This window comes from Pristiophorus japonicus, unplaced genomic scaffold (genome assembly GCF_044704955.1).
Source record: "Pristiophorus japonicus isolate sPriJap1 unplaced genomic scaffold, sPriJap1.hap1 HAP1_SCAFFOLD_715, whole genome shotgun sequence".
Classification (NCBI taxonomy): domain Eukaryota; kingdom Metazoa; phylum Chordata; class Chondrichthyes; family Pristiophoridae; genus Pristiophorus; species Pristiophorus japonicus.
The window spans coordinates 128920-150363 of record NW_027254630.1 but is presented as its reverse complement, the minus strand read 5'-3'; the positions used below and the strand labels follow the sequence as shown (position 1 = coordinate 150363).

Sequence of the window (21444 nt, the reverse complement as noted above, 5' to 3'; positions counted from 1 at the left end):
TCGAGTGCCCCCCGATCTGGGGGACACTCCAGACACTTATAACTGCCCTCTTTTTTTTTTCCTTTTGTGATTTTTTTTTGGGGCATTAAAATCATATAATTTACAAGTGCCCCCTATAAAAGGGGAGGGGGACACTAAAATCCGGCAATTAAAACAAATTAAACTTTATAACATATCAAGTCAAATTAAAATTTGGTTGCCGGGGGTGACAATGCACTCCAGTCCCTCTGGCGCCCACCTCTCGCGGAAGGCCGCGGCAAGCTCCCACAAAGAGCAATATGATAATGACCAGATAATCTGTTTTTGTGATATTGATTGAAGGATAAATATTGGCCAGGACACGGGGGATAACTCCCCTGCGCTTCTTTCAAATAATGCCGCGGGATCTTTTATGTCCACCTGAGGGAGCAGACAGGGCCTCGGTTTAACGTCTCATCTAAAAGATGGCACCTCCGACAGCGCAGCACTCCCTCGGTACTGCACTGGAGTGTCAGCCTAGATGTTTGCACTCAGGTCCCTGGAGGTCCCTGGAATGGGACTTGAACCCACAACCTTCTGACTCCAAGGAGGGGGTGCTACCCACTGAGCCACAGCTGACACCATCAACGTTAGCATTGGATAACGCAGGCCATGACCAACAATTCGATGTTCTCACAGTTTAGACGGGACGCTTTTGAGATTGGGAACTCACCATGTGGGGAGTTGATGATGCAAATCTTGTCGGCCTTTCAGTGCACTGGATCCCAACACACACGGTCACAGAATCATAGAATCATAGAAATTTACAGCACGGAAGGAGGCCATTTCGGCCCATCGTGTCCTCGCCGGCCGACAAAGAGCTATCCAGCCTAATCCCACTTTCCAGCAACAGGTCCGTAGTCCTGTAGGTTACGGCTCTGTAAGTGCACATCCAAGTACTTTTTAAATGTGGTGAGGGTTTCTGCCACGACCACCCTTTCAAGCCCTGAGTTCCAGACCCCCAGCATCCTCTGGGTGAAGAAATTTCCCCTCAAATCCCCTTTAAACCCCCTACCAACTACTTTAAATCTATGACCCCTGGTTATTGACCCCGTCTGCTAAGGGAAATAGGTCCTCCCTATCCACTCTATCCAGGCCCCTCATAATTTTATACACCTCAATAAGGTCTGTCACTACACAACTACCTGCTGTGTCCAACTGGGGACAGGTTCTGACGAATTGTCTCTCCACATCCAGAAATCAAAGAGAAGTTTGAGCCAGGACCACGAACTTCGGCGGAAGCTTCTGGAACAGGAAATGAGGGAGCAGGCGGCTCGCATCACAGAGCTATAGAGCATGCTCAAAGTGGTGCAAGTGGAGAAGGAGCAGGTTATCCAGCAGGTGCGGCAGGTAACTAGGCATTGCTAGACATTCGTGTTACATGAAGTTAGCGGAGAGTAAAATCGGGCGTCTGGTAAACGGGCAGCCAATCCGCACGCACCTGTTTCCCGCCCGGCAAATTCGGCTACAACCCGCTATATTTGGACAAATTTTACTCGACCTGGAGGGCCCTCTACGCTGGGGTACTCCCTTTAATCTATTGGGGGCTTGGTCTGGAGGGTGTTGCACGGGGCAATTACCCTGCAATAAGTTTTTAAGTCGGTTCACGGACACCCGAGCCACCTGCATTTCCTGCGGTCTGGAGCAGTCCATGTTCCAACTGTATGTTCAGTGTGTGAGGTTGCAGCCCCTATTCCATTATTTGAAGGGGCTGCTCCTCGATTTCTGGTTGCCCTTCAGTCCCAGGCTCCTGATCTTTGGGCACCCTGTGCGGAGTGGAGCAGGCAGGTCGGAAGGCCCCCTCGTAGGACAGCTCCTGGGTGTGGCCATGGTGACCATTAACTGGTCCAGGCAGCGGGCGGCCGAGGTGGTCGTTCAACCCGACTGCCTGCCTCTCGTACATTCGTGCCAGGGTGTCCCTGGAGATGGAGCACGCAGTATCCACCGGTACGCTCGCGGCCTTCCACAAGAGGTGGGCACCGGAGGGACTGGAGTGCATCATCACCCCCGGCAACCCCAAATTTTGATTTGATTTGTTAGGTTTTCTTAAATGTTTTTGATTAGTTTGCAGGTTCTAGTGGTTGAGCCCCATTAACAAACAGGTGCATGGTTGAATTGTATTATTTAAAAGAGTTGTACACGACCTGTGGAGGGATTGGGCTCGATGGGCTGAATGGTCTTTACTGGATCTGTATTTGGTTGCGGTTCTGACCTTCGCCCCTTGTCCGAAAGCAGAGTCGCCAATTCCCTGCCAAGGTTCCCGAAGGAGAGGACTTGTCCGATGAGGAGGAGGAAGAGGAGAGACGAGCCGCTGAGAGGGAGAAGGTTGTAACGCCTGGGCTGATCGAGGGTCTGATGGAGAACTGTCATATTCGGATGCCTAGCATTCAAGGGGATGTCGAGGTATGAATCTGGTGACATTCATCAAGTAGACCCGCCCCCGGTTCAAAACTTTTTATTCAAAGTGGGCTTTCTATTCCCCAAATTATTTCTCTCCATTTTCCCCACATGATCCACCCCAATTGTGGCCAAGACAGCAGGCCATCCAGCCCCTCGAGTCTGTTTCGTCATTCAATCAGATCACGGCTGATCTGTATCTCACCTCCATAAACCTTAATACCCTTGCCTAACAAAAACCGATCAATTTCAGTTTTGACATTTTTAATTGACCCCCAGCTTCAACAGCTTTTTGGGGACGAGAGTTCCAGATTTCCACCACCCTTTGTGTGACGAACTGCTTCCTGACATCTCCCCTGAATGGTCCGGTTCTAATTTTAAGGTTTTCCCCCTTGTTCTGGACTCTCCCACCAGAGGAAGTCATTTTGTTCCATCTGCCCCAGCAAATCCTCAGCTCCAAGGTCGTCGCTGAGCCAACCACTAGGGGATGCCCAAGAGCAGCCTGATTTAGGAGTGACTCCTGCCAACGAATCAGAAGCTGCGCAGAAGCGTACTGCGCACTCCAACAACCGGAAGCATGATTTTTCTACTATATGAAAAACGATCACCCTAACCAGCCCGCTGCCTTCCCGGCGTTCTGAACAGCTCGCTCCCTTCACGACTTAATTTTTTTTAAATGAACCGGCTTTAGTGATGGACCGGCAGCGCGCAGGCGCAAACCACTTCCGTATCGTTGGCAGCAGTCGCATCTTTCTCCTTTTCCCTCGTGGAAAATCTCCTGCTCTCCACTTTTTACACTACTAGTAGCGCGAGTGATCACAGGAGCGATGCCACGGAGCAATGTGTATTACTGCATTCTGATGCCACATCAATCACCTTATTGAGTGAATTAACAATAGATAAATAAGTGATCGCGGCAGCCAATCAGCGCACAGCAAGGTCCCACAAAGAGCAATGTGATAATGACCAGATAAACTGTTTTTGGTGATATTGGTTCAGGGCTAAATATTGGACAGTCCCCTGCTCTTCTTAGAAATAGTGCTGTGGGATCGTTTACGACCAGCTAAGCGAGCAGACGGGGCCTGGTTTAACGTCTCGCCCGGAAGGCGGCACCTCCGACAGTGCAGCAATCCCGCAGCACAGCACTGGTGTAATATTGTGCTATTTAAACCACACCTGAACTATGCCCTGTGAATCCTTCATGATATCCAGTGGCCCATGGATTATGTCCTTCAGCTACCTCCGATATGGACTATAATACCAATGTATATGTTCGTTTTAAGCCCCCTCTACTTATCAAGCACCTCAGCCCCGCTGACGCCAGAATTGCCTATGATTGCACGGATTTCTTTGTTAAGTAATCTGCTCTCGTAGAAAGCTAGCGTGCAGGTACAGCAAGCAATAAGGAAGGCACATGGCATGTTGTCCTTTATTGCAAGGGGGTTAGAGTATAAGAGTAAGGAAGTCTTGCTACAGTTGTACAGGGCTTTGGTGAGACCACACCTGGAGTACTGTGCACAGTTTTGGTCTCCTTATCTAAGGAATGATATACTTGCCTTGGAGGCGGTGCAACCGAAGTTCACTGGATTAATTCCTGGGATGAGAGGGCTGTCTTATGATGAGAGATTGCGTAGAAACACGCCGAGACAGACATCATCTGCTGCTGGAGGGCCATCAACTCGGTGAAAGACGCACTTTGGTCTTGCCGAAACTTGCTGGTCTTTCAGAGCAAGGAGATGTCCAGGTTTGCGTGTTGCAGACTGGCGCGATCCAATATCCAGTAGTACGTGCTGAAGGACGCACTAAAAATTGGTGCAGTCGCCTCAAAGGCACGGTGGGGAAGGGCCACAGTTTAAAGTCCTTCTGCCACGGTAAACTCAGGGGCTGGAATCAGTATAAAACTCCCCTCGGGCTGCACTTGTAAACTTTTTGTATACATGGAGCACCATGATCTGAAAATACCTATGTAGTGCCATGTATAATGCAAGTTCTGTTTAGTAATGTATGGTGCAAAGAAATGTAACTGTACCCTCACCCATTCATATAGTGACACATGTAACGTAATTTGATGAATGTATTATAATGCATCCTGGATAGTACTGAATTGCACCTTGAAAAGCAAAGCAAGCAAATGTATTGAACGGAACTGCCGTCAGCATCCAAATGTATTGTATGGAATTGCTGAACGCATCCAAATGTACTGAACTGCCTTCCAATGTATCATGCAAATTTTTATATGAATAAAGTATATTTTGAAATTTAAAAAAAAAATTACGTAGAATGGGCCTATATTCTCTGGAGTTTAGAAGAATGAGAGGTGATCTCATTGAAACATACAAGATTCTGAAAGGGATTGACAGGGTAGATGCTGAGAGGTTGTTTCCCCTGGCTGGAGAGTCTAGAACCAGGGGGCACAGTCTCAGGATAAGGGGTCGGCCATTTAAGACAGAGATGAGGAGAAATTTCTTTACTCAGAGGGTGGGGAATCTTTGGAATTCTCTACCCCAGAGGCCTGTGAATGCTAAGTCTCTGAATATATTCAAGGCTGAGAAAGATAGATTTTTAGAGTCTAGGGGTAATCAATGGATTATGGAGATCGGGCAGGAAAGTGGAGTTGAGGTCGATGATCAGCCAGGATCTTATTGATTGGCGGAGCAGGCTCGAGGGGCCGTAGGGCCTACTCCTGCTCCTATTTTTTATGTTCTTATGTTTGTAGGTCGACATTGCTGAGCTACAGGAAAAGCTGGAGAAACATCAGATCACTCTGCAGTAAGCCCAAAGAGGTACAAGGTCCTTTTCCACATGCAACTGTTGACTATGGAAGTTGATTCTCTATCGGGTAAGACAATGCAACCAGTGCTAGGCCAGCGGTTGGAGAAAGTAATGTTTGTTTAGTAACGTTATACCGAGGTGGACATCTTCCTGATCAGCCTCAATACATAGCACATCTCTCAGGAACATTTCCAAACACTTCGCACACAACAAACTTCTTTGCAGTGCAGTTACTGTTGATAACCGTGTCTGCGTTTCAAAAAAAGTTCATTGGCTTTGAAGCACTTTGGGACATCCTGAGATCATAGAAGGTGCTATAGAAATGCAGGTTTTTTTTATTGTTCTTTCTCGTCCTTCCTTCTTGTCGGCAAACACAGCAGGCAAGTTTGTGTGCAGGGTCCCACAAACAGCAATTACCGTACATCTCTTTTTATGCTGTCGTTGATTAAGGGAGGAATGTTGGCCAGGACACAGGGAGACTTCCTTGCTCGCCATCACATAGTAACACAGGATCTGTAATGTAATGGAACCGGGGGTAACATCTCATCTGAAGGACAGCATCTCCGACAATGCAGCACTCCCTTGGTGCTGCACTGGAAGACATCAACGTGGACATAAAGACTTTAGGGACAGTACTCTATATGGGTGTCGCTGGCAAGGCCGGCATTTATTCATTTTTAAATTTTAAAATATACTTTATTCATATAAAAATTTGTACAATACATTGGAAGGCAGTTCAGTACATTTGGATGCAGTCAGCAATTCCATACAATACATTTGGATACTAATGGCTTGCTTTACATTTTGAGGTACATTTCAGTACAATCCAGGATTCATTGTAATACAGTCATCATATTGCTTTACTAGTGACACTATACGGTACACGGAATGGGTGAGGGTACAGTTACATTTCTTTGCAACATACATTACTAAACAGAACTTGCATTATACATGGCACTACATAGGTTTTTTCAGATCATGGTACTCTATGTATACAAAAATTTTATAAGTACAGCCCGAGGGGAGTTTTGTACTGATTCCAACCCCTGTGTTTATCGTGGCGGAAGGGCTTTAAACTGTGGCTCTTCCCCATCGTGCCTTTGTGGCGACTGCACCAATTTTTAGTGCGTCCCTCAGCACGTAGTCCTGGATCTTGGATTGCGCCAGTCTGCAATACGCAGACGTGGACATCTCCTTGCTCTGGAAGACCAGCAGGTTTTGGCAAGACCAAAGTGCGTCTTTCACCGAGTTGATGGCCCTCCAGCAGCAGGTGATGTCTGTCTCGGTGTGTGTCCCTGGGAACAGTCCATAGAGCACAGAGTCCTGTGTTACGGAGCTGCTTGGGATGAACCTCGACAGCAACCACTGCATCTCCTTCCAGATCTGCCTTGCAAAGGGGCAATCCCAAAGGAGATGGATGACTGTCTCGTCCGCACCACAGCCAACTCGGGGGCAGATTCTCTGAAACCCCGGCTATGCATGAAGGATCTGATGGGTAGGGCCCTCCTCACCGCCAACCAAGCTACGTCTTTGTGCTTGTGTGAAAACTCTGGCGATGAGCCGTCTTGCCAGACGAGTTCGACAGTCTGCTCGGGGAACCACCACCCTCTCCTTCTTTCGTAGGCCGTCCAGTACCTTATGTGCCGTACGACCACTGCTTTATGGCCTTGTGGTCAAAGGGGTTTTTTCTGAAAAACTTTTCCACGAAGGACAGGTGGACAGGCATGGTGCAACTGGTGGGGCGTTTCGCGGCAGCGTGGCCAGACCCATCCTTCGCAACACCGGGGACAGGTAGAACCTCAGCACGTAGTGACACTTGGTGTTTGTGTACTGGGAGTCGGTGCACAGCATGTTGCAGCCACACACAAAGGTAGTCTTGGTGCTTATTTTTTTTAAATTTCAAAATATACTTTATTCATATAAAAATTTGTACAGTACATTCAAAAGCAGTTCAGTACATTTAGCTGCGGTCAGCAATCCCATACACTACATTTGGGTGCTGACGGCAGTTCCGTTCGATACATTTCCTTGCTTTTCAGTTCAAGTACAATTCGGTACAATACGGGATACATTGTAGTACATTCAACAAATTACATTACATGTGTCACTACACCGTACACGGAATGGGTGACGGTACATCTGGTGGGAAACAATCAAGACGAACATCAAGAGTTTCTTCATTCTCAAAGGTGTTCAGGAGGCGAGAGGGAGACAGAGGGAATTGTCCCAACTCCAGAAGAGCATGCAAAACCTGCTCCTGCTGCAGTCGATGGGGATCGATGTCGCGAAGGAACTCGAAGAGGTGAAGGGCCAGCAAGCCTCGCTCTTTTCCTCAGAGTCCTCCAAAATCATTTTCCGCTCCAGAGTCCGCCCCGTCAAGCAGGATGAGACGTGTTCGCGTTTCTTCTTCCAAAAGGTACACGGGGAGCTCTGTGATCAGCAGCCTAAAGGAAGAAGACGGTTCTGTGACGTTTTCGCAGCCTGACATGCTGAGGATCAGCAAATCCTTCTATGCCGGGCTTTATGACGTCAAGCCCACAGACCGCGCGGTCTCCCAGTCGTTCCTGTCATCTATCACGGAGGTCCTAAACGACAGCGAATGGGAGAGTCTGGACCACCCGTTAACTCTGGATGAGATGACAAAGGCCGTCCGGTCCCTTGCGACGAGTAAAACTCCCAGAAGCGACGGCTTACCGGTCGAGTTGTATTCGGCTCTGTGGGACTGGATGGGCCCAGACCTGCTGGAAGTGTACGGGGGTATGCTTCTGGCTGGCAGTATGTCAGAATCGATGAGGAAAGGCATCATCACCCTCATCTACAAGCAGAAGGGGGAGAGGGAGGAAATCAAAAACTGGCGGCCCATTTCGCTGCTCAACCTGGACTACAAGATCCTGTCAAAGGTCATCGCCAACAGGGTCAAGTCTGCTCTTGAGCTGGTGATTCACCCGGACCAGACCTGCGCTGTCCCCGGCAGGAAGATCTCTGATAGCCTCGCGCTACTCAGGGATACGATCGCCTACGTGCGGGACAGGAGGGTGGACACCTGCTTAATCAGCTTAGACCAGGAGAAAGCCTTTGACAGGATATCGCACACATACCTGATGGACGTGCTCTCCAAAATGGGGTTTGGGGAGGGTATCCGCAATTGGATCCAACTGCTCTACACAGACATCAGTAGCGCAGTTCTAATCAATGGGTGGGAAACTGAAAGCTTTCCGATGAGATCTGGAGTCAGGCAAGGCTGCCCTCTCTCGTCTGTCTTGTTTGTGTTGTGTATCGAGCCCTTTGCCAAGTCCATCAGGAAGGATGCGGGCATTAGAGGGGTGACGATCCCAGGCAGCGGAGGCGCTCAGGTCAAGACCTCCCTGTACATGGACGACGTCGCCGTCTTTTGCTCGGATCCGCAGTCGGTCCGCAGATTGCTCACAATCTGCGACCAGTTTGAATTGGCCTCGGGAGAAAAGGTCAATCGCAGCAAGAGCGAGGCCATGCTCTTTGGCAACTGGACCGACCGAGCCTCCATTCCCTTCACCGTCAAAGCAGATTTCCTGATGGTGTTGGGAATATGGTTCGGAACGGACGGGGCGTGCGCCAAAAGCTGGGAAGAGCATATCGCCAAAGTGAAGCAAAAACAAAGATGGCCATGGCACTACATAGATGTTTTCAGATCATGGTGCTCTATGTATACAAAAAGTTTACAAGTACAGCCCGAGGGGTGAAGGTGCTCTCACATTGCTGTTAGGGAGTGAGTTCCAGGATTTTGACCCAGCAACCATGTAAGTGCAAGTCTCTTTTTCTTGCTGGTTTTAGGTTCTGACGAAGGGTCGTCGCGAAACGTTACCTCTGTTTCCACAGATGCTGCCTGATCCAGTTCACCGAGTGTAATTCCACAAGAAACCAACAGAGGTCTCCTGACGGAATTGCCAGCATTTTCCTACGCAAAGACACTTTATTTTCTTTCGATGTCGTTAAAATTACAGAAAACGATAGAAAACGGTGTCTGTTGATTTCACTAACTTTTATAAATAGATTAGAACCAAAAATTTAGCACAATGACCGTGAATGAATAAACAGAACAATTGCTGGAGACTGATGGCTAATTTATGCAAATGCCCTGCCTGCTGGGTAATGGCAGAACGACAGAAACTGTATTTCTTTTTTACATAATTCTAACTTTACAAATGGTAAAATGTGATTAACTGTATTTATATTGGATTTCGTGTCAGGCACTGTGAATGGGCGAGAAGCGGGGTCGGAGCTCAGCCTATGTTAAAGGGGGTTTGCTGAGGGTGGAGAGCGGCGCGGCGGGAGCTTTATGTTAAGACTATACTTTTAGGGATCATTTCTATAGTTTCTTACTTGAGAAATGTGTTCTAAAGTGTCTGGTCTCACGAACCACGAGGAGGAGTTACAGCGTTTCCTTCTGAGCGTGAAGCGGGCCACGAGTGTTGCTTTATGCAAGAGCTTGTGGCCATTGATGATCGTTCCCTTCTCTCAATGTGAGAGTTGTGGAGGGAGGAAACGCATTCTGAGTGGTTCCTTTTTTAAAAGTTTAAAATTAGATCACTATTTTCATTTGTAAAAGTAGGCTCTTGATTTTGTTAAAGCTGTATTCCAACAGAGGTTGTTTGTATAAAAGGAAGTTTGCTGAGGTTCGATCTGTTCAGGTGTTGCAAAGGTTCTGGCTGCGCAATGTGGAATAGTTGGACCGTTTTGAACCGCCAGCACATTTTACCATTTGTAAAGTTAGAATTATGTAAGAAAGAAATACAGTTTCTGTCGTTCTGCCATTACCCAGCAGGCAGGTCATTTGCATAAATTAGCCACCAGTCTCCAGTAACTGTTCTGTTAATTTATTTACGGTCATTGTGCTAAATTTTTGGCTCTAATTTATTTATAAAAGTTAGTGAAATCAACAGACACCGTTTTCTATCGTTTTCTGTAATTTTAACGACATCGAAAGAAAATAAAGTGTCTTTGCGTAGGAAAATGCTGGCAGTTCCGTCAGCTAAAGGTACTGAACTGCTTTTGAATGTACTGTACAAATTTTTATATGAATAAAGTATATTTTGAAATTAAAAAATTCTCTCCCAGCTCAGTGAGGTGGGACCCATTCTTACAGGTGGGCTCAGCAGCACTGTACAGGTCTTCAGGGGAGAGCGTCCTCACCTTGGATGGCTGTGAGCTGCACTAGCCGTCGGTCAGCCCGAACATCGAAGCCCTCATGCAATGTCCTTGTATATTGGAGAGAGAAATAAAGTCACAGTTCCCAGGGACACACACCGAGACAGACATCACCTGCTGCTGAGGGCCATCAACTCGGTCAAAGACGCTCTTTGGTCTTGCCGAAACTTGCTGGTTCTCCAGAGCAAGGAGATGTCCACGTCTGCGTGTTGCAGACTGGTGCAATCCAAGATCCAGGATTACGTGCTGAGGGACGCACTTAAAATTGGTGCAGTCGCCGCAAAGGCACGGTGGGGAAGGGCCACAGTTTAAAGCCCTTCTGTCACCGAAAACCTGGGGGCAGGAATCAGTATAAAACCCCCCTCGGGCTGTATTTGTAATTTACTTTTTGTGTACATGGAGCACCATGATCTGTAAACACCTATGTAGTGCCATGTACAATGCAAGGTCTGTTGCGAAATGCATGTTGAAAAGAAAAAATGTAAATGTACCGTCACCCATTCCGTGTACTGTATAGTGACACATGAAATGTAATTTGTTTGAATGTACTACAAGGTATCCCGTATTGGACCGAATTGCACTTGAACTGGAAAACAAGGAAATGTAACGAATGGAACTGCCGTCAGCACCCAAATAATAGTGTATGGGATTGCTGACCGCAGCTAAAGGTATTGAAATGCCTTTGAATGTACTGTACAGATTTTTTTATGAATAAATTATATTTTGAAATTTAAAAAAACTTGAGAAATGTGTTCTAAAATGTCTGGTCTCACGAACCACGAGGAGGAGTTACAGCGTTTCCTTCTGAGCGTGAAGCGGGCCACGAGTGTTGCTTTATGCAAGAGCTTGTGGCCATTGATGATCGTTCCCTTCTCTCAATGTGAGAGTTGTGGAGGGAGGAAACGCATTCTGAGTGGTTCCTTTTTTAAAAGTTAAAAATTAGATCACTATTTATTTACATTTGTAAAAGTAAGCTCTTGATTTTGTCAAAGCTGTATTCCAACAGAGGTTGCTTGTATAAAAGGAAGTTTGCTGAAGTTCTATCTGTTCAGGTGTTCCAAAGGTTCTGGCTGCGCAATGTGGAATAGTTGAACCGTTTTGAACCGCCTGCCCATTGTAGAAAAGTTTGTACAGGAAAACACCTTTGACCACAAGTGGCCTACACGTAATGTCCTTGAGGCCATATGGATAAAGGACATGGTGGAACCAGGCGGATGGTACCCTGAGCAGACAGCCAAATTTGGCAGAATGTCTCATCGCTAGAACGTTCAAACAAGCACCAAGCACCTTGCTGGTGGTGAGAAGCTCCCGTCAGATCCTTCATCCACACCCAGGGTCTCAGTGCTACACTGTCCTCGAGGTGGCTGCGGGGGGCCACAAACCATCGCCCATTTCCTTCTGGAATGTGCCTTTGTAACGAAGGTCAGGAAAGAGATGCTGTGGATTTTGTCAAATTTCATCCCGAGTAGCTCCGTGGGGAGAAGAGATGATCGAAAGGCGAGAGAGAGAGGGGATCGGGGGTGGGGGGGGGGGAAGAGAGTGGGGATCAGAGCGAGAAAGAGGGGAGATTGGAGGGAGAGAGGGGGGAGATTTGGCAGAATTGGAGGGAGGGTGAGGGGAGAAAAGGGGTATTGCAAAGGATGGGCCTGTCCACGCTGCCGCGAAACGCCCCCACCAGTTGGACCATGCCTGTCCACCTTTCCTTCATGGAAAAGTTTTTCACAAAAAGGTCTGTTTCGTGATGCACGTTGAAAAGAATAAAAATGTAAATATACCGTCACCCATTCCGTGTACTGTATAGTGACACATGAAATGTAATTTGTTGAATGTACTACAATGTATCCTGTATTGTATCGAATTGTACTTGAACTGAAAAGCAAGGAAATGTATCGAATGGAACTGCCGTCAGCACCCAAATGTAGTGTATGGGATTGCTGGCCGCAGCTAAACGTACTGAACTGCTTTTGAATGTACTGTACAAATTTTTTATATGAATAAAGTATATTTTGAAATTTAAAAAAAACAAGCACCAAGATATAGCTTGGTTGGCGGTCTTCCAGAGCAAGGAGATGTCCACGTCTGCGTGTTGCAGACTGGCGCAATCCAAGATCCAGGATTACGTGCTGAGGGACGCACTTAAAATTGGTGCCGTCGCCGCAAAGGCACGGTGGGGAAGGGCCACAGTTTAAAGCCCTTCTGTCACGGTAAACCCGGGGGCAGGAATCAGTACAAAACTCCCCTCGGGCTGTATTTGTAATTTGTGTACATGGAGCACCATGATCTGTAAACACCTATGTAGTGCCATGTACATTGCAAGGTCTGTTTCGTGATGCACGTTGGAAAGGAAAAATGTAAATGTACCGTCACCCATTCCGTGTACTGTATAGTGACACATGAAATGTAATTTGTTGAATGTACTACAATGTATCCCGTATTGTACCGAATTGTACTTGAACTGAAAAGCAAGGGAATGTATCGAACAGAACTGCCGTCAGCACCCAAATGTAGTGTATGGGATTGCTGACCGCAGCTAAACGTACTGAACTGCTTTTGAATGTACTGTACAAATTTTTATATGAATAAAGTATATTTTGAAATAAAAAATAAATAAATAAATGCCGGCCTTGCCAGCAACGCCCACATCCCATGAATGATTTTTTAAAGATCGAAGAATTGGCACCAATCTGCAGTCGGCAAGAATTCAGGAGGACCGATAATTCAGACAAAATTTGATTCCCATTTTCACATTCTCTTGCTGTTGTTACTGCATTTCTCCCATTGGTTCCAGGAACCATGTCCTTCCTCACACTGCTTTTTATTAAAATTCATTCAAAATGAGCTGGACCATTCTTCTGTGAGTGACACTGGTCTAAATCCTTACATAACCTTGAACTAAAGAGTCAAGACCATGCTAAAGCTCAGATAAAATTGTCTCCCTCCTATTCAGAACTTGGAGAAGTGACGTCAGTTTAAAAAAATATTCACTCCTGGGATGTGGGCAACACCAGCATTTATTGCCCCAGAGAAGGTGGTGGTGAGCCACCTTCTTGAACCACTGCAGTCCGTCTTCTCTAGTGGTTTGTGACAACTGAGGAGTTGCTGGGTCATTTCAGAGTCAATGGCTATGGGTCCTGACTGGGTAAGGACGGCAGATTTCCTTCCCTGAAGGATACTAGTGAGCAAAATGGGTTTTACAACAATGTTTCATAGTCACCATTACTGGTGCTAGTTTTTATATTCCACAATTATTTATTCATTGAATGTAAATTCCCCAGCTGTCATGGTGGGATTTAACTCACGTCTCCTGATCCATCGTCTAACCTTTGGATTCCTGGTCTAGTAACATAACCATTGTGCTACCCCACCCATAACTGGCAAGAGCCAGTTTCAGGACCATTGATCCAGGCTTGAATCTTGTATGTCATAAGTTAGGGAGGGGATTGTTTGATCACTCACTATTCCATATTATATGTCTGTTTGTACTTTATTATGGTGCTTTGTGCAGTTATTTATTTGCTATTAATCTGTTTTACGATTGGCTAACCACAATATCCATGGCAACAGCTACAAGCCCTGAGTTATTGCCTGGAGGCTAATTCCTCCACTAACATCTTACTCCAATTCTGGCAGTTCACATTCAGTGATACAAGAAAACATTTTCTTCAATTATAAGCACAACCTACCACATCTTGCACAAACTCTACGTTGGTACGATGAGCTCTTTCCAGACGCAGCCTGCTACTTGCCAGCTCAAATGCTTGAACAGCCCACGAGGTAAATCATAATTTAGTCTAAAAGTAAATCAACAACGATTCCGTCTTCCTCAACGGCAAACAGAACTCATCAGTTTATTTACTTTAGTTGCTGCTTCGGAAATTGGATGACGCTATTCTGAAAGGGAGATGTTGGCTAATGTGCTTCACAGGGTACGGTGGCACATTGGTTATGTCACTGGACCAGTAATCCAGAGCCCTGGACTAATGATCCAGAGGCCTGAGTTCAAATCCCAACAGAGATTTAAATGCAATTAATTAAATAAGTCTGGAATATTAAAAACTTGGTTCAGGAAGGCAAATGGAATGTTGGCCTTTATTGCAAGGTGAATAGAGTATAAAAACAGAAGACTGAGAGGTGCTCTTCTTGAAACATATAAGATAATGAGGGGGGCTTGACAAGATGAATACAGAGAGGATGTTTCTGCTGATAGGGGAAACTAAAACTAGGGGACATAGTCTCAAAATAAGGGGCTGCCCATTTAAAACTGAGATGAGGAAAAATTTCTTCTCTCAGCAGATTGTAAGTATGTGGAATTCTCTGCCTCAGAGAGTTGTGGAGGCTGGGTGGGTCATTGAATATATTTAAGGCGGAGATAGACAGATTTTTGAGCGATAAGGGAATAAAGGGGTTATGGGGAGCAGGCAGGGAAGTAGATCGGATCAGCCATGATCTTATTGAATGGTGGAGCAGGCTCGAGGGGCCAAATGACCTACTCCAGCTCCTATTTCTTATGTAGTCTGGAGTCACATATAGGCCAGGAGAGGATGGGAGGTTTCATTCCCTGAAGGACATTAGTGAACCAGTTGGGTTTTTACAACAATTTGGAAATTTCATGGTTACCATTACTGATACTAGCACTTTGATTCTAGATTTATTTAATTAACTGAATTTAAATTCCCTCCAACTGCTATGGTGGGTTTTGAACTGACATCGCTCAGACTATTAGTCCGGGCCTCAGGATTACTAGCCCAGTAACATAACCACTATGGTACCATAATTCTAGAGCACCACAGCCCAGGGAATGAAACTGGGGACCTTCCCAGTCCGTGCACTCAGCCACTTAAGGGATAGACTTGCTGATCCATTGTGGGAACATGACACAGATCCTTTGTTCAACTATCTCCAGTTGTCTTGGGTTCCCTTGGCATTGGACCAAGACCTTGCTCGGTCAAGCCCGTGTGGTGGCTGGTGTGCAATGGCCACCCTACGATAAAATAATTCATGCACAGGCATCCTCCACCCTTTAAAGTGAAGTTTTGGACCTGGAACATCAGTCACCTTAGCACTCATGTTAGCGTGGAAGCAAGTCATCCTCGACTCCGAGGGACTGCCTAAGAAGCTATCAGGCCTCGCGAGGACTAAGCAGTTATCACAGATTGAAAAACTGATCCCTCAGCATTGTGCCAACTCTGTTTGTCTAAGCAGCATAGACCAGATAAAAACACAAGATACGATTATTTATTGAACAGGAAGGGACAGTGCGGCTATGAATCATGAAACATGATTAGATGCTGTTACATCCACCCTTACATTGCTCACGCTCGAGTTGATATTTTCCAGCTCTTCTCTCATCTCGGCAGCTTGGCGTGCTCTCCTGGCACATGTGGTCTGGTCCGGCACAGTTTGGTAGGCCTCGTCTCCCAGCTCCGTCCATCTTCTGCTCGCGAGGGGTGGAGTGTTGGGTGAAACCCCGCGAGAACCCATTCTTCCAGTGGGGTGGGGGGCACCGAGCATGCTCTTCAGCACCGTCTCTGGTCTGGATCAAAGTAAAGACATCAGCAGAGAATACAGCCTGGTCAGGGAGGACCACAGGGGCGGATTAACCACGGAGCGGATTGACCGCGGGGCAGATTAATCGCGGGGTGGATTAACCAGGGGGCGGATTAACCATGGGGCAGATTAACCGCGGGGCAGATTAATCGCGGGGCGGATTAACCGCGGGGCGGATTAACCATGGGGCAGATTAACCGCGGGGCAGATTAATCGCGGGACGGATCACCGGGTGGATTAACCGTGGGGCAGATTAACCGCGGGGCAGATTAATCGCGGGGCGGATTAACCGCGGGGCGGATTAACCGCGGGGCAGATTAATCGCGGGGCGGATTAACCGCGGGGCGGATTAACCATGGGGCAGATTAACCGCGGGGCAGATTAATCGCGGGACGGATGAGGCTGCAGCCCCAAGCCCACCAAAGAACATAGGCCCCACCAAATAAACGTAGGAAAAAAAATATAAGGCCTCCCCAATAGGCTGAATAGAATAGCCAATAAGAGCGGAAAAACAAGACTGAGGAAAATATTGTTTACTGTTACCAGAACCAGAATATATACCTACTTATTACAGAATACCTGCTTTCATTGAATATACTGGCTGGTGTTTTCAGACTCAGAATCAGAATCATATACGTGATGCAATGAACATCAACAAACATAAACTATCGGCCCATTTGGATCAGTTTGGCCCAGGCCCATCGGGCGCTGAATCCGGGCCTGTAGGACCACCAGCCTCCAGTTAGTGACAGGCCAACACCCATCATCGGTTAGTGAAAATATCGGCCATCATGGCAGTAACTGTTGGGGCCCATCATCTATCGGTAATAAGAACATAAGAATTAGGAGCAGGAGTAGGCCACATGGCCCCTCAAGCCTGCTCCGTCATTCAGTATCATGGCTCAGATCTTCAACCTCAACTCCACTTTCCCGTCTGCTCCCCATATCCCGAGAGTCCAAAAATCTATCTCTCTCTCAGTCTTGGGTATACTCAATGACTCAGTATCCACAGCTCTTTGAGGTAGAGAACGCCAATGTCAGCTGTGGCTCAGTGGGTAGCAGACTTGACTCAGAGTCAGAAGGCTGTGGGTTCAAATCCTGCCTCCAGGGACTTAGAGCATATAAATCTGGGCTGATGCTCCAGTGCAGTGCTGGGGAGTCTTACACTGTCAGAGGTGCCGTCTTTTGTGTGAGATGTTAAACCGAGGCCTCATCTGCTCTCTCAAATGATGTAAAAAAAATCCCATGGCACTATTTCGAAGAAGAGCAGGGGAATTATCCCTGGTGTCCTGGCCAATATTTATCCCTCAATCAACATAACAAAAAAACAGATGAGCTGGTCATTATCACATTGCTGTTTATGGGAGCTTGCTGTGCGCAAATAGGCTGCCGTATTTCCCGCATTACAACAGTGACTACACTCCAAAAGTACTTCATTGAGAGGTCCGGTGGTTGTGAAAGGCGCAATACAAATGTAAGTTTTTCTTTATTTTTTTCTTTTAACTGTCCAACTCCTTATCCTGAGACTGTGACCCCTGGTTCTAGATTCTCCAGCTAGAGGGAAACAACCTCTCAGCATCTACCCTGTAATCATTGTCTCGTCAGCAACCATCAGTTAGGAAGGGCCATTAATAACCAGATAGTCAGAGTCAGCATGCGTAATCAGTCAGTAATCTCTGTCTCACCAGCACCCTCTGATAGAACATATATTAGCCCCGACGCAAGTTCCCAATCTCACACCTGCCTGGGAGCGTTAAGCTGACACGAAGGGGTTTGTACGGCGATTTAAACGGGTTCTAGCGAGTCGTCAGCCCACTTTAGACCTCTCCGCATTTTTATACGGGCCGTTCCCGGGGACGTGCACCAAGGCAGACATCAACCGCTGCTGGAGGACCATCAGCTCGATGACAGATGCCCTTTGGTCTGCCGGAAACCTGCTGGCCTTCCAGAGTGAGTGTTGCAGACTGGGACGTTCCAAGGTCGAGGACTAGGTGCTGAGGGATGCACTAAAGCTTGGTGTAGCCGCCGCAGAGGCATGATGGGGAAGGGCTGCCGTTTAAGGCCCTCGAGTCACTGTACACCGAGGGGCTGGGGCCAGTATAACCCCCCCCCCCCCACCCCCTCGGGTTCTATGGCATAGAAAACGTTTTTAGTGAAAATGTACTTGTAATCTCTTTGTGTCGGTGTCAAATGTTTATCTCATAACATTCCTGTGAAGCGTCTTGGGAGGTTTCACTATGTTAAAGGTGCTATATAAATACAAGATGTTGTTGTTGAAAAGTTGTGTCATATATTTTGCCAAAAATATAGTTTTGCAATTAAAAAAAAACTCTCTTCCCATTTTTACTGTAATTGACTTCAATGGAGAGGTGTGAAATGGGCTGTTGATTCACTATCATCCACTTTACACTAATGTACAAAGTCAAGGTCAACCCTGAGTGATTCCCTTTATCAACAGGGATGAATAGATCGAGGAAGAGACTCTGGGCATTGCTCATGAATAACTACTGGGGCCAATTCTCGAGTAATAATTTGGAGACAAGGCCACCTGCCATTCCTTTCATACAGAAGGGCAGAGAAGGCCAATTGGATATATACTTAAAAAGGAATATCCTCATCCGTGCCTTTGTTACCTCTAGATGACTATTCCAACGCACTCCTGGCTGGCCTCCCACATTCTACTTTACGTAATCCAAAACTCGGCTGCCCGTGTCCTAACTCGCACCAAGTCCCACTCACCCATCTCCCCTGTGCTCGCTGACCTACATTGGCTCGCGGTTAAGCAACGCCTCGATTTCAAAATTCTCAGCCTTGTTTTCAAATCCTTCCATGGCCTCGTCCCTCCCTATCTCTGAAATCTCCTCCAGCCCCACCGAGATGTCTGCACTCCTCTAATTCTGCCCTCTTATAATCGCTCAAGCATCGGTGGCCGTGCCTTCTGTTGCCTCGGCCCCAAGCTCTGGAGCTCCCTGCCTAAACCTCTCCGCCTCGCTACCTCTCTTTCCTCCTTTAAGACGCTCCTTAAAAGCCACCTCATTGACCAAGATCTGCCCTAATGTCTCCTTATATGGCTCGGTATCAATTTTCTTGTCTTATAACACTCCTGAAGCGCCTTGGGACGTTTCACTATGTTAAAGGCGCTATATAAATACAAGTTGTTGTTGAAGCATTTGTAGGGCTATGGGGAAAGAGCAGGAGGTGGGACTAATTGGATAGCTTTACCAAAGAGCTGACAGAGGCACAATGGGCTGACTGGCCTCCTTCAATGATTCCAGGAATAATTGAGGGACAGCATAGCAAAGCATTTAAATGGTTTTTTTGAAGTTTCATTGGGCTGCAGACTCGATGGAACCTATTTAAACCATGGTCAAGTTTTATTTGATAATCTCATCATTAGAACAGCACAGACCTGCTCGATCTTTTGCTGGGGTTGGCTGGCCTCTGCCAGTAACCCATTTTCTACTGGGTGCCCATCTAAGCAGCGACTATTTCGGCACACACGTGGCAAGTTGCCATTGGGGCCAAAATGCCCAGCGCCTGTGGAACTGCAGCCCAGACGGAGTTAGTGCTTTCTGAAGAGCTCAAAGAGAAACAAAACTGGCAACACAGGAATCATCATCATAGACAGTCCCTCAAAATGAGGATGACTTCTTTCCACGCCAAAAAAGGATAAGTTCACAGGTGTTCAAATGAAGGACCTAAAGTTCCAGGTCCTGAACTACATCCTTAAGGGTGGAAGATGCCTGTACGTGGATTTTTTTAACGTGGGGTGACCGTTGCACACCAGCCACCACACGGGCTTGACAGAGCTAGGTCTTAGTCCAGTGGCAAGGGTTAACCAAGACAACTGGAGATCTGCTCTACTGCACGGGCCTAGTGCACACACATATCGCAGTGTGGGCTGGGCCCGTGCTGCCCCTGCGCCCCGAACTCATGCCTCCCCTGGGCCCCGATCACGTCCCTCTACAGTCTCTCGCCGCTCCTGCTGTATCTGCCCACACTCCAATCGGTGAACACTGGAAACCCCAGTGGACAATAAGGGGCAGCGAGATAAGTCCATGAGGGAGAAAGGAATAGAAGGATATGCTGATGCAGTTCGATGAAGTAGGGTGGGAGGAGGCTCCTGTGGAACATAAACACTGGCACAGAGCTGATGGGCCGAATGGCCTGCTTCCATCCTGTAAATGCCATGCAATAAGAGCTGATAGAGCCTCTCTTCCCTCCAATTAACAATTTTAAATCTGAGATTGATGAATTTTTGCTAGCCAAGTGTATAAAAGGTTATGGAGCCAAGGCAGGTGGATGGAGTTAAGATACAGATCAGCCGTGATCTCTTTGAATGGCGGAACAGGCTCGAGGGGCTGAATGGTCTCCTCCTGTTCCTGTGTAACAAGCTCGAGGGGCTGAATGGCCTCCTCCTGTTCTTGTGTAACAAGCTCGAGGGGCTGAATGGCCTCCTCCTGTTCCTGTGCAACAGGCTCGAGGGGCTGAACGGCCTCCTGTTCCTGTGTAATAGATTTGGAGGGGCTGAATGGTCTCCTCCAGTTCCTGTGTAACAGGCTCAAGAGGCTGAATGGCCTCCTCCTGTTCCTGTGTAACAGGCTCGAGGGGCTGAATGGCCCTCCTCCTGTACCTGTATAACAGGCTCAAGGGGCTGAATGGCCCTCCTCCTGTACCTGTGTAACAGGCTCGAGGGGCTGAATGGCCCTCCTCCTGTACCTGTGTAACAGGCTCGAGGGGCTGAATGGCCCTCCTCCTGTACCTGTCATTGGACCAAGACCTCAGCCACGTGACTTGTTTTTTTAAACCTTCTCCTCACCAACTGCTCTCTGGTATATTTTCCAAGTTTTCATTCTTCACGAGTGAGCCCGAGTCGTGGAAGGCTTATCAACCATGTGAAGAATCACAACAAGGGGCGCGACAAGGTGGATGCAGAGAGAATATTTCCACTCATAGGGGAAACTAAAACTCAGAACAAGGGGCCACTCATTTAAAATTGAGATGAGAAGGAATTTCTTCTGAGGGTTGTAAATCTATGGAATTCTCTGCCCCAGAGCGCTGTGGAGGCTGGGTTATTGAAATTATTTAAGGTGGAGATAGACAGATTTTTGAGCGATATGGGAGGGCGGGCAGGGAAGTGGAGCTGAGTCTATGATCGGATCAGCCATGATCTTATTGAATGGCGGAGCAGGCTCGAGGGGCCTACTCCTGCTCCTATTTCTTATCTTATATTCTACTCCAGGTCTTAGCTGTCATCCACATGTGTCAGCAGAGGATCTCTGGATAGGATGGGGGGGGGGGGGGGGGCAAGACCCACCAGAACAGTACCCGCAAGACAGAGATAGCGGATACATTTTTGGTACTCTATTCACTTCACCTGTTCTACTCGGACTAACGAAATGGAGTAAAGTAACCAAATGCTGACTACCTTTCAAAATACAAATGTCAGATCTGTTCTAGGTATTCCCTCATGGTCACCGTCGAGGAAATTTTAGCTTAAATTAACTCAGGCAGAGGCTTTCAGAG

The 21444-nt window shown here is 47.2% G+C and overlaps 2 non-coding genes across 2 annotated transcripts; both read left to right on the top strand.

Moving 5' to 3' along the window:
* The first annotated feature begins 9507 nt into the window (after positions 1-9507).
* On the top strand, positions 9508-9724 carry LOC139256372 (small nucleolar RNA U3). The gene has a single exon (XR_011592169.1). It is a non-coding gene; the product is annotated as a small nucleolar RNA U3 (small nucleolar RNA).
* A 1343-nt stretch (positions 9725-11067) lies between these two features.
* On the top strand, positions 11068-11289 carry LOC139256371 (small nucleolar RNA U3). The gene has a single exon (XR_011592168.1). It is a non-coding gene; the product is annotated as a small nucleolar RNA U3 (small nucleolar RNA).
* The last annotated feature ends 10155 nt before the right edge of the window (positions 11290-21444 follow it).